Source organism: Lygodium microphyllum, chromosome 11 (genome assembly GCF_053477565.2).
Source record: "Lygodium microphyllum isolate KBCC chromosome 11, Lygodium_microphyllum_v1.1.10, whole genome shotgun sequence".
Lineage (NCBI taxonomy): Eukaryota > Viridiplantae > Streptophyta > Polypodiopsida > Schizaeales > Lygodiaceae > Lygodium > Lygodium microphyllum.
Window position 1 is genome coordinate 60,313,887 of NC_141145.1, and position 12,018 is coordinate 60,325,904.

The following is a 12,018-nucleotide window of genomic DNA, read 5'->3' on the forward strand; positions in this document are numbered from 1 at the left end:
TTGATTAAGACCATTAAAGTTTGAGGTGCATTAAGCTATTTTGGCTATCTATGAATCCTATTCGCTACATAGTACATAGCTACATAACATACATGTACATATGCACTAGTATACATATACATGTGTGCACGTACACGTGACCCACTATACACCACATGCACACATTAGAAACTATTTTCTCTTTCTTCTCTCTCTCTCTCTCTCTCTCTCTCTCTCTCTCTCTCTCTCTCTCTCTCTCTCGCGATGGAGCTGGCGTGATGTCAGATGTCGTGAGGACCTGACGCAACATACCTGGCGTGATGTCAGACCTGTCGTGGTGTCAAACCTGTCCAGAGAACCTGTCGTGAGGAAGTATCCCTCTGACGTGAGGCAGACCTGTCATGAGGCAGACACCTCTCTGGCATGAAGCAAACCTGTCGTGAGCAGGAATGTAACTGGCGTGAGGCAGGCCTATCGTTAGCACTATAGTGATGCAGAGATGTACTGAATGCATTGACACAGGCGTACTGTATGCAGTAATGTACTGACACAGCAATGTACTGACACAGACCCAGATGCCAATGTACTGAGATTGCAAACGTAATCAGATTGATATGACACAAATGTACTCAGAATGACATGAATGCAGAACTGAGTGAATGTATTGATGCACTAGCTTGTGGACTAGGCAATGACGCATTGACTTTGATTTTGATCATGTCCTGGAGTATGCAGTAATGCACTGACTGGGGCTGCAATTTGTATTTCTGCAGTGACTGTAAACAGTGTGAAGGCATTTGGGCTTGTAAAAGATTACTGGGCTTGCAAAAATTTAGTGAGGGTTTAGGAAAACCTTGGAAATTTGTAGATATCACAGAAATTGCTCTGATTTGACAGTACAAAGTACAAGCTGAGTGGCTTTGCACACAATGTGTGAGAGATGGATAATGCGGACAAATGCAAGCATCAAACCATGGAAAATGAATATCTAGGAGACAAGTATGATCAAGAACTAACACAACCGTCCATGGAAGCAATGTTCAACACCCCTTCTAAGAACGCACGGTACAAGACGTATGGCCATAGGGTCCGTGATTGGACCATCTCCCCAACATCTGACCAAGCATGGAAAGACCTCACACACCATTAATGAAAAGAAATACAAAGAAATTCATCTCATGATTCGCTCTGAACTACAAATTATGAGACAAGAATTGGAGAAAGAAATACGAGAGCAGGTCAAAGCCGAACTGATAGTAAATCAGAGGGCAGAAATGCAAGACATGCAGATAAAGATTAAGAATGACTTACAAGCACAAATGCTGTCCGAAATGCACATGCTGAAAACCGAAATGCTGAAAGCGGTAGATGCCTACAAATCTGAAATCTTAGAACTGGGGCAAAGAATTGAATACATTTAAGAAAAAAGAAATGAACGTGCAAGAAAAACTACAAAAAAAAAAGAGGCATGTGAAAGGGAGGTTCACTCATGGGCAAAAGTGGCAAAGACGACACAGAAGCAAATAGAAGAAGCCAGCCCATGGATTGAGGTAGTAAAAAAAAACGAGGGAACATCAGTGAACAAGACTGAAGTAATGAATGCTACCTTGGAAGAAGAGGCTAGGAGACGGGGCTAGGGTTTTACATGTACGGGTAGTAGGATGGGAGGAGAAGAGCAGCCCACAAGAAGATGCTAAGACACTTGCTGACAAAATTGGGGCTTCAAACGTACCTATCGTCAGTGCTTGGAGAGTGGGGAAAGAAGACTCTAAGTCCAAGGCTCTAATTATTCCCTTTGGGGACATAGAGAGAAAAAAAAGGCCTTCCTCTCCAAGAGGAGAGCCCTCAAGGGTGAGAAGATTTATTTGGATGAGGACCTTACCCCAACACAAATAGCGCATCGCAAAGAACACATGGCCAAGGTATTAGAGGCTCGCAAAGAGGGAAAATGGGCTGTTTATAGACATGGACGAGTCATCATCACTGACAAAAGGACTTCATGACGGTACGAGGCCTATGAGACACTTCGGATATCAATATGGAATTGTAATGGAGCCCTACGCTTGGATGTTGGTTACTTTGAAGATAGCTTCCGAAACATAGATATAGCAATGTACACAGTAACACACCAATGTAAAGGTAGCCAACTACCAGACATGTGGGGATACAGGTGGGAAAGTGCATTTCATCCAGCAGCTAGAAAACCAGGAAGCACTAGGGGTTCTAGAGGTGTCGCCATACTATATCGGAAAGACCTCCAAGGGATAGTGCAAGTAATGAAAAGAGATGATAATGCACGATATTTATGAATTAGGATACATGCAGGAAGACCACGGGATATATTCATCGCAATATGCTACTTTCCTCCTACAAATTCTACCTATGCCACACGAGAAGGATCTCCCTTTGATGTACTTTATGAGGATATCATGAGATATGCTAGCATTGGGGACATATTATTAGTAGGAGATTTCAAAGCACGCATTGGAGATAGACAGAGTGACTTTTATATGCATGATAATGCCATGTTCAAAGGGATCAACATAGATGAAATAGGCCTGCGCAGGAGAGCCCAGGATAAAGAAGTAAGTACCTATGGAACACCCCATTGACTTTGGGAAGTGCACATAGACTAGCCATCTTTAATGGTCTGCCACAATGGCCACGATCTGACAATTTGACATGTTGGAATCACAAAGGAGGGGCAAGTACTGTGGACTACTTGAAAGGCTCACCAACATTGATACCAAACATCCAAAACTTTAAGATATCTAAGAGACCAATTGGCATAGCACTAGATCATGCTATTTTGACATTCATGCTTTCTTGTGTACATATGAAACATGAAACACCATGTCTCCCTAAACATCCCAAATACTACTTTACAGAAGACATCTCACACATCTACAATGGTTCTCTGTAGACCAGTTTACATACATTGGACTTGAGTAGATCGTTGCAAGAATGTACAAGGGATTCAGTAGAGGCCATACATGGATCAGCCATGTATGCATTCCCACACACCTTGCCCCGATGTAGACCCACACGATCTACTGCTCCCCAAAAAAGCTGGTATAATGATGAGTGTAGAGTCACCCGAGCTCGCTTACAGAGAGAAGTGGAGCTAGGCACTCAGACACATCGCCATGCAAAGGCGTTCTTCAAACACCTTGTGTGGTAGAAGAAACAAGACTACGTAGTGAAAGCAAAAGCAGAGATATATCAGCTATTTTTGGGGCGGGATAGCAAGAGCGCATGGAAGATATTTCATGAAAGACAGCCCCCCATACAGATTACATCACCAGATGCTTGGCTTGACTATGGGAGGCAGCTGTATGACCTACCAGGACAGCCACCTATGCAGCCCCCACAAGCTTGTAGGCCAACAGAGTGATCTTTCTTCATATGGAAAACGGTTAGGGATGCAATTTATAGATTACAAAATGAGAGGACACAGGATGAGGATGGACTAGAAGTAGAACATTTCTCACATGCTTGTGACATATCAGCACCCATATTAGCACATATGTTTAATAGAGCAGTATGTGAAGGTTTCTCTATGAGTTGGTCAAGCAATACTATAATTCCGCTATTTAAAAGTGGTGATCCCCTGATTCCTAGCAACTACAAGATATATGGATCTATATTGGAGCATGAACTCAATGAGTGGGCCGAAATGCAAGGCAAGAGAGCACAAGGGCAGGCAGGTTTCACACAAGGATATACCACGCTAGACTATATTCTCACACTTAGAGCCATTATTGAGGAGGGTCAAGCCCGAGACAAGAGGATCTATTATTACTTTGTAGATTTTTGCAAAGCTTTTGATACACTGCCTCGTACACGCATCATGCAGAGATTGCAGGACATTGGAGTACCAGAGGGTATACAATGGGGTGTCTATGCATTATATGAGGCAGTGACAAGTCATGTACGAACACCTGGGGGGCTATCAAAGAGGATTGATAGTACCATAGGAGTGAAACAAGGATGTCCACTTTCACCCACATTGTTTGGTCTATACATAGATGAAGTGTCTGATTACATAGACCGAGGAGAAGCTGGAGCCAACCTGGCAGGGGTGCTGATACCAATATTACTATATGTAGATGAATTGTTCTCATTTCAGATTCACCAGAGGGATTGCAATGCCATCTAGATGATTTGCACATCTTTTGTAAAGATAAAGACCTCACAGTGAACCTTGGGAGGACCAAAACCATGGTTTTGGTCTCAATACTTCAGCAGCATGGGTGACTAGATCTATGTACCAATTCACATTTGGGAGAGACATACTGGAGCATGTGAGGGAATATGTCTATTTGGGAGTCACCTTCTCTGGCCCACGTTTTTCGTTGAGAGAGGCATCAGAGGCAAGTCTAGCACGTGAATACGCAGCACTAGGGGCACTCGAGTCAATGTGCTCACATACATTTCCAGGAGCCCCGTACCAAACTTAGGTTGTCTGACACCCTAGTCACACCTATATTACTATATGGAGCAGAGGTATGGGGTTGTAGCTTGTACCACAGGCATCTTAGGCCACTCATTGATCAGATTGGAGTACAGAGGAATTATTATGATGATTGGGATAGCATGGAAAGGCCATTGATCATGATGATAGCACGCATGATTAGGAGTAAGCCCTCCATCCCACATCCCATTGTCAGAGCACAGCTAGGGGCAACACCTATAGTTACGAAGGCACTCTTTAGGGCAGTGACCATTTGGCACAGACTATGGAAACTTCCATGCAATAGATACTCTAGATTGGCACTAACCTCATCTAAACAACTAGCAGCAGGAGGCGAGAAGAATTGTTGGTTTTCACAGATGGCTATTTGGATGAGCCTACATGGTTTGCATCTTCCACCTTTGGATTATAGCCTTCACTGCCCTACACTTTCTCTCAACTGATCGGAGTTGAACCAGGTGATCAGAGCTGATATCTTGAGGATTGAGACAAAAAGGACATGGATCCATCCACCACTCCCTCTAGGATCGAGAATGGAGTTCTACAAGAGTCATTTCTTGTCTCTCTGATGATGGTTTCACTATTCGACCAGCATATGGACACACATCTCTCCCATAGCGTACGGGTTGCTATCGGACAAATTAGCACCTCCTCACATAGGCTTCAAATGGAGATAGGCAGATGGACAAATACCCTAGTAGAGGATATGCTTGCCAGCTTTGTCGTCGAGAGCCTGAGACGGAGGAGCACTACATACGCAAATGCACAGTATACTATGACATACGAGGACGGTACCACTTGTCAAAAGATGACGTACCAGCGAGACAGTAGGGTTTGCGGGGAGGAACACGGAGTGAACTCAGCAAACATGGAGAAGAGAAGAGAAGAGAGAAGAAACTCTGATGAATGGAATGATGAAGTTCTGAATCATAGAGTGAATGTGATACAAGGGAACAAGGGTGCCGCAGCACAAGGAAGATGATGAAGATAGCCGCGAAACACGAACTGCAATGTCCTCCTGAAGGGGTGTGAGGGTAGTGGAGAGGCTGGAGAGAAGAGGTGACGGACTGAATGAATCAGGCGTGAGGAATAAATGAGAGAGTGGCCTATAAATAGGCACAATCAATCTAGGATGGCGCTCCTTTTTGGGGCTGCAAACCCTAAACGCAAACCCTAAACAAAAAACGTAGAAACACAAAAACGCAAACTGCGGGTGAAGGGTGAAGGGTTTCTCAATACCCCCTCTCAGGCCCAAAAAGGGGAACAAGAGAAGAGTGAGGTGGAGATGCAATGCGACATGCTGAAGAATGCTCATGCAGCAGGTGCCACTTGGACAATGTCCCTCATGGGGAAATTGTTCACTTGCCCAAGCTCCCTAGTACAAAGATGATGAAATCATGCAATGCATAGGAGGTAGAGGATCCCTAAGATCCAAGATTTCCACCTGAAAGGAAACCGCAGTAAAGAACAGTAGACAGAGTAAACTAGAGAACCCAAAACTCAACCTCGAGAGAGAAGCCACTAGCTCCGTACATCCATGCTGGAAGGAATACGAAGGCCTCGTCACCAAGTCGCGGCTGAACCTTCGAGATCCCAATCTAGGTGGTACTTGAAGATCCTGGGTATCAGTAGAAGAGATGATTGGTCGAAGACAATCACCCCAAGAAAGTAGAGAATGTGAAGAACTTTATGTGGAGTAGGTTTCCCCTCTGAGGTGGGAGGTGGAGGGGCCCCCGCTGAAGTCGAAGAAGTAGATGCCCCATCAGAGAGCAAAGAAATAACATCTCCCTCTGAATCCCCCTCGGAAGTAGATAGGGAATCCAAAAACGCATAGATCACGGACTTTGAAATGTCTGATAACGAAGGAAGTACCGTCAGTCGTGTCGAAGAAGGTATCTGGGGTGCCAAAGAGCTCCCAGAGGTAGCCTCTCAAACCTGAATAGTCGATGATAGGGAAGAGTGGGGCTTAGAATGAGCAAGAGGTGGGCAATAGTCGTTGTCTCTCAGTGGAGCAGACTAGGTAGTCGAAGAAGAGGAAGGAGTTGAGCAGCCACTATCTCTTGAAGAAGCAAACTAACGAGGAGACGGTATCAAACAATCATTGTCTATCGATGGAGCGGACTGTAGATCCATAGGTCGTGGAAGCCACTGTACCTGAAAATAAGTGGAAGAAGACTGCCGTTGGCATTGCGACAATCTCCAGGAGGTCGTAGCACCAATCGATCCTCCATGTGCTCAAAAGGACTTCGTGCACATCGGATGCATCTTATTGCCTTGAGCATAGTACTCCAATAGCCGATGCAGAACGATCTCTGTGGCCCAGCAGGAGAGGTGGCACAAGGAGTGCCTGGTGGAAGACGCATATACTCTGTGGTGGGGGGGAGGGGGGGGGGGGGAGGGGGAGGGGGCGGCGGGAGGGGAAGGGAGAGGGAGAGGGGGAGCAAAGGTCAAAGTCGGCAAGCATCGGTGGTGTGTTCGGTGATGCCACAGTAGGAGCACCCACTAGTCTGGTCATCTATTGGTAAAGAAGCCATGGATACCAGTGTGCCTTGCTAAAGAAGGAAGAGATCAGCCACCATGAACCACGAACCGCAATGTCTGCCTCAAGGGGTGTAAGGGCAATGTAAAGCATGAACCGCAATGTCCGCCTCAAGGGGTGGGAGGGTAGTGGAAGGGCTGGAAGTGAGCTGCTAGTGAGACGCGACCAGCAGTAAGAGGTTGCAACTAATAGAAAAACGCAAGTGAGGAGAGAGAAAGACTAAAAACGCAGGCAACAGATGAGAAATACTAAAAACGCAGGCAGGACAGCCTACAAGAGAGAGAAAGACTAAAAACACAGGCGGGACAGCCTGCAGGAGAGAGAAATACTAAAAATGCAGGAAAAAACAGCGGCAACACTCAATATGCTGAAATCAGCTCCGAACAGTGTGTGATAGGCTAGAAATAGGCGCTAAACTGTTGTAGACAGCAATGGCCGGCTTGGACCGCGATGTCCTCCGCGTCCAAGGTGTGGGCAGCAAGCTGAAATACCTAAAATCTGCAAAAACGATAATGTTTTCTGAATGGAGAGTGATCAGCAACAGTCGCTTTGCTGTAAACAGCTGCAAATTGCGGGTGGAAGGCTGGAAACAGGAGCCAGACTATAGATGACAGCAAGGGACAGCTGAGACTGCGATGTCCTCTGCGCAAGGGGTGTGGACAGCAAGCTGAAAAACCTGAAATCTACAAAAACGAGATTTTGATGCAGCAGAAGAAGAAGAGAAGTGGATGCCGAACCCACCACCGGTCTTTGCCTTCACTGGAGTGAAGGATCTTTGCCGTTGTTTGAGTAGATCCAGCTCTAATACCATGTCAAAAGATGATGTACCAGCGAGATAGTAGGGTTTGCTGGGAGAAACACAGAGCAAACTCGGCAAACATGGAGAAGAGAAGAGAAGAGAGAAGAAACTCTGATGAATGAAATGATGAAGTTCTGAATCATGAAGTGAATGTGATACAAGGGAACAAGGGTGCCGTAGCACAAGGAAGATGATGAAGACAGCCGCGAACCACGAACCGCAATGTCCTCCTGAAGGGGTGTGAGGGAAGTGGAGAGACTGGAGAGAAGAGGTGACAGACTGAATGAATCAACCGTGAGGAATAAACGAGAGAGTGGCCTATAAATAGGCACAGTCAGTCTAGGATGGCACCCCTTTTTGGGGCTGCAAACCCTAAACGCAAACCCTAAACACAAAACACAGAAACAAAAAAACGCAAACTGCGGGTGAAGGGTGAAGGGTTTCTCAACACCACTACCTCTTCCGTGATGGATTTGGACCCCTTCGTCGTGTCATGGAGTACGAGGACCAAAGATGCCTACGTCTTTTCCTCCTAGAGGTCGAGAGGCACCGAACTACACTACTACGAGACAGGAGACCAGCTCACCCAAAGGGACACACACCAAGAGCAGTGACAAACTTCTTCTACAGAGCCGACCCTACTAACACTAGCAGAGACAAAGCCACCCCGCTAGACACCTTACAGGCCAAACCGTGGAGTCACATTAGATAAAGTCATTTCCCTTCGTCGAGCACAACCCCGTCTACCAAGACAAGGTCCGAGGAGGTCACACCATAGTCGGATTAGAGCCATTATCACAAGACACCGAAGACTCACCACTAGGCATATCAATGAAGCACCTAGGGACCGCATCATAGCTGAGATCATGTGCAAATCTTGAGACCAACTACAGCCCATAGTCTCCACCATACTTTTGTACATGGTTCTATCAGATCTGGCTCTCCTTTCCTTTTCTTTTCTTTTCTATCGATGGAACAACACTACACATGGTTCAACCCTAGTATAGTCCCATCGTATAGTTATTTTCAGTATTGTTTCATAGGCCACCCACTTATTTGTAATGTTATCTTTACCTTACTGATGAGATGACATTAGACATGGATGTACTCTAGATTTTGTCTCATAGGCCACATTGGCCTTATGTAGACGTTAATATCCAAAACATTCTCCATCTGTGGAGCATCACATCTAATATCCTCTAAAGGCATATCCTATAGCTCATGAAATGTTTCAAAAGCAATAATTGTATCCTGCAAATCATGTGCATCCAACAAGTCACCAATCTCCCTTTGAGTCCCTACATCAAGTAAAACATAATCTTCATAAACCTCTTCAGATGCCTTAAGAAAATCTACAGATGCAATGGCTCACTCTTCCACTACAGGATCTTCCAAGGCATCCATGGTGGTGGTTAACTCAATATTAGACTACAGCTTATATCCTAGCTCCTTGCCCTCTTGCTTGCTATCTTGTTTCTACTCCTGCCCAACCTCTTCCATAGCATGCTCAGGAGGTGGCTGATTTGCAACTTTAGGCATATCCACGCTTCTTGTTACTCTCTTAGATATCCCTGCATTATCTTTATCTCTCTTCTATTTCTCTTCCACAAGTATATCCGTGTTTTGCCCTTTTGCTAAATATGCATCCACTAAATATACATCTATTGGTGATTCCCAGTTAGTTATGTCACTAATCTCTTGCCATGCATGAGACATTTCACTATCACTAATTTTTCTATTTTTAGTTGCATGCAAAGCTTGTATCCATATTGTAGCCTTCGGACCAACCATCACTTCACCAAGCATTCTATCCAATTGTAGACCAAAAGTAGAAGCATGTACAGCCACATAAGCATTTCGGATAGCCGAGTCTTCCAACAACTTTTGCATACCTCTCTTTCCAAAATTCAAAGCAAGAGGCAATCTCGTTTCTAGTTTATGTATCTTGCCATCTTTCCAAAAGATAAGTTGTCATGCCAAGGCGTAGACCAAAAGTAGAAGCATGTACAGCTGCATAAGCATTTCGGACAGCGATGTCTTCCAACAACTTTTGCATACCTCCCTTTCCAAAATTCAAAGCAAGAGGCAATCCCGTTTCTAGTGCATGTATCTTGTCATCTTTCCAAAAGATAAGTTGTCATGCCAAGGCATCCTAATAAGCAGCATAATCCTTTCTTTCATGCTACAAACTATCACACCACATATATTTTTTCCCTAGTTTAGGAGCTATTGCCCATCCTCTTTTCTCTTGTCCTTTTTCATCCAATTTTGCGATCTTCAACTGAAGATCCCACATGCCTTAATTCATCTAATACATCTTCTCTAACAATGAAAATAGTAGGTGCAGCCATAGGGTTAGCCACAAAAGTAGGTGGCTTACTCAATACATCAACTGTTTTGCCCGTAACAATGGGCAAGCTAGATACATGCAATCTTTCTCTTCTTCTATGCTTTTTCACCAGTGCAATAACACCTTCCTTAACATGCCTCCGCTCTGTTTTAATCCTTGTCTCTATAGTTTTATCCTCTAACAAATCATCAAGCTTCTCTTGAAGCTCAGGATCTGCCACTTGTAGAAACAATTTAATTTTCTCACTTACAAGAGCTTGTTGTTCTGCAAGATCTAACTGCTCAAACTAACTTTTAAATTCTCTTAATAACTCTGTAGCCACAAGTCCTTTATTGGGTTGTAGAACCCACTCCTGGAAAGTCTTGCGGGTAATCAAATTGATGTCTTCAATGTAAAATTCTTCCCTGAGTGTCTTCTTGAAAGCTAGCCAGTCAACATCCTACATGTATAATTCAATAACTCGGGCTTTTAATTCATGTACAATGACCCGAACAAAATATTGGCTCCATGCAAGTTGAGCCACCCCAAACAACTCCATCTTTTGAGCATAGGTATGAAAATATGCAAATACATTCCTGCCATTAAACAACTTTATCTCATGCTCTATTGCCAGCAGAGCATTTATCACAATACTTTCTGTTTGAGCATAAGCCTACATCACCTACTGTTGTTGTTTTACCTGCATAAGCATATTCTACACTAACTGCTGCAAAACATCCCTAAAAATTATACTTGAAGATTCTCCCATCCTGTCTTTCCTTCTGACGACCTTTCACATCGAGTTCACCAATGTTGGAGAGGATTTAGTCAAAAGGTCGTATCCATCGGGATCAGAGAGAGAAGGAAGTAGAGAATAGGAGATAAAAGATAAGAAAAAGAATAGACAAGAGATACACAAGATAAAAACAAAGCTTAATGAATCAAAGCACTATATATTGATAGAACCTGAGAAGATAAACAAAATCCTTGTCTGGGACTACTCAGAAGTAATCTCCAAGCATTAGATCTCCTGAAGCTCCTTGGTAGACCAAAAATGCACACCAAACACTATCTTCTTCTCTACTGCTCAAACGGCAAATCTAATGGTTCCATTGGCTCTGAAAGAGGGGTAAAATCCCATAATACTTGATCACAATTCTCCAACATCGCTCCTTTTTCTTTTCCCAGTTCTTCGAAGTGTTGTTCGCTGTCTGTTAACTATGATCGCGCGCCGCGCAATTTTGGAAGCTCTTTTTTTTTGCATGAGATCTCCAAAACTGACTGAAAAGCCCCTTGCTTTTTTACATGTCACCCTATTCTAGCAGTTTTCTACACCTTTTTTGGATATTTACAAGAAATAATATCCAAAATATCAAAAATTGGCTAAAGTTGTCCAAAATCCTCATATTTTTGAACCATCCATACTATGGACACTGACACTAATGACTAATATGGCATTCACTCTCTAGATTAATAAGAAAGCCGGATGATGATGCACTCCAAGGTTTTCACACTGTGTCCCTGTAGCGGCACGACACCATGATGGCCTTGCATTTGCATTCATTGCCCGGACAATGGACACCCTATTGGCCCCAAAACTAGCACCCCTTTCGGTATTTATTTAACTTAATTGAAGAAAAAGTTGATATACAATGGGATTCTCCCAATCCCTTTCACTATTCCAACTCCCCTTGCTATCCAAAATGACCAGCAAGTCTTCAATCTAATTTACCCCTTAATTCAAGCAATCAATTGGCCTTCACCCGCTTTGATGGAGATCAAAAATGCCCCAAATTCATTGATGTGTTGGTCCCTCCACTTGAATTTGACTAAAAAAAACTTCAGTCCTATTGAATCCAACTCTTGGAGCTTCCAATTTCTGGCACGCTTCTCGAGAC

At 44.0% G+C, this 12,018-nt stretch overlaps 1 protein-coding gene across 2 annotated transcripts in view; it reads right to left on the reverse strand.

The window, feature by feature from the left end:
- NQR (ARP protein (REF)) overlaps positions 1-12,018 on the reverse strand; it is a 148,968-nt gene that overhangs the window by 86,813 nt on the left and 50,137 nt on the right. The window lies entirely within an intron of this gene.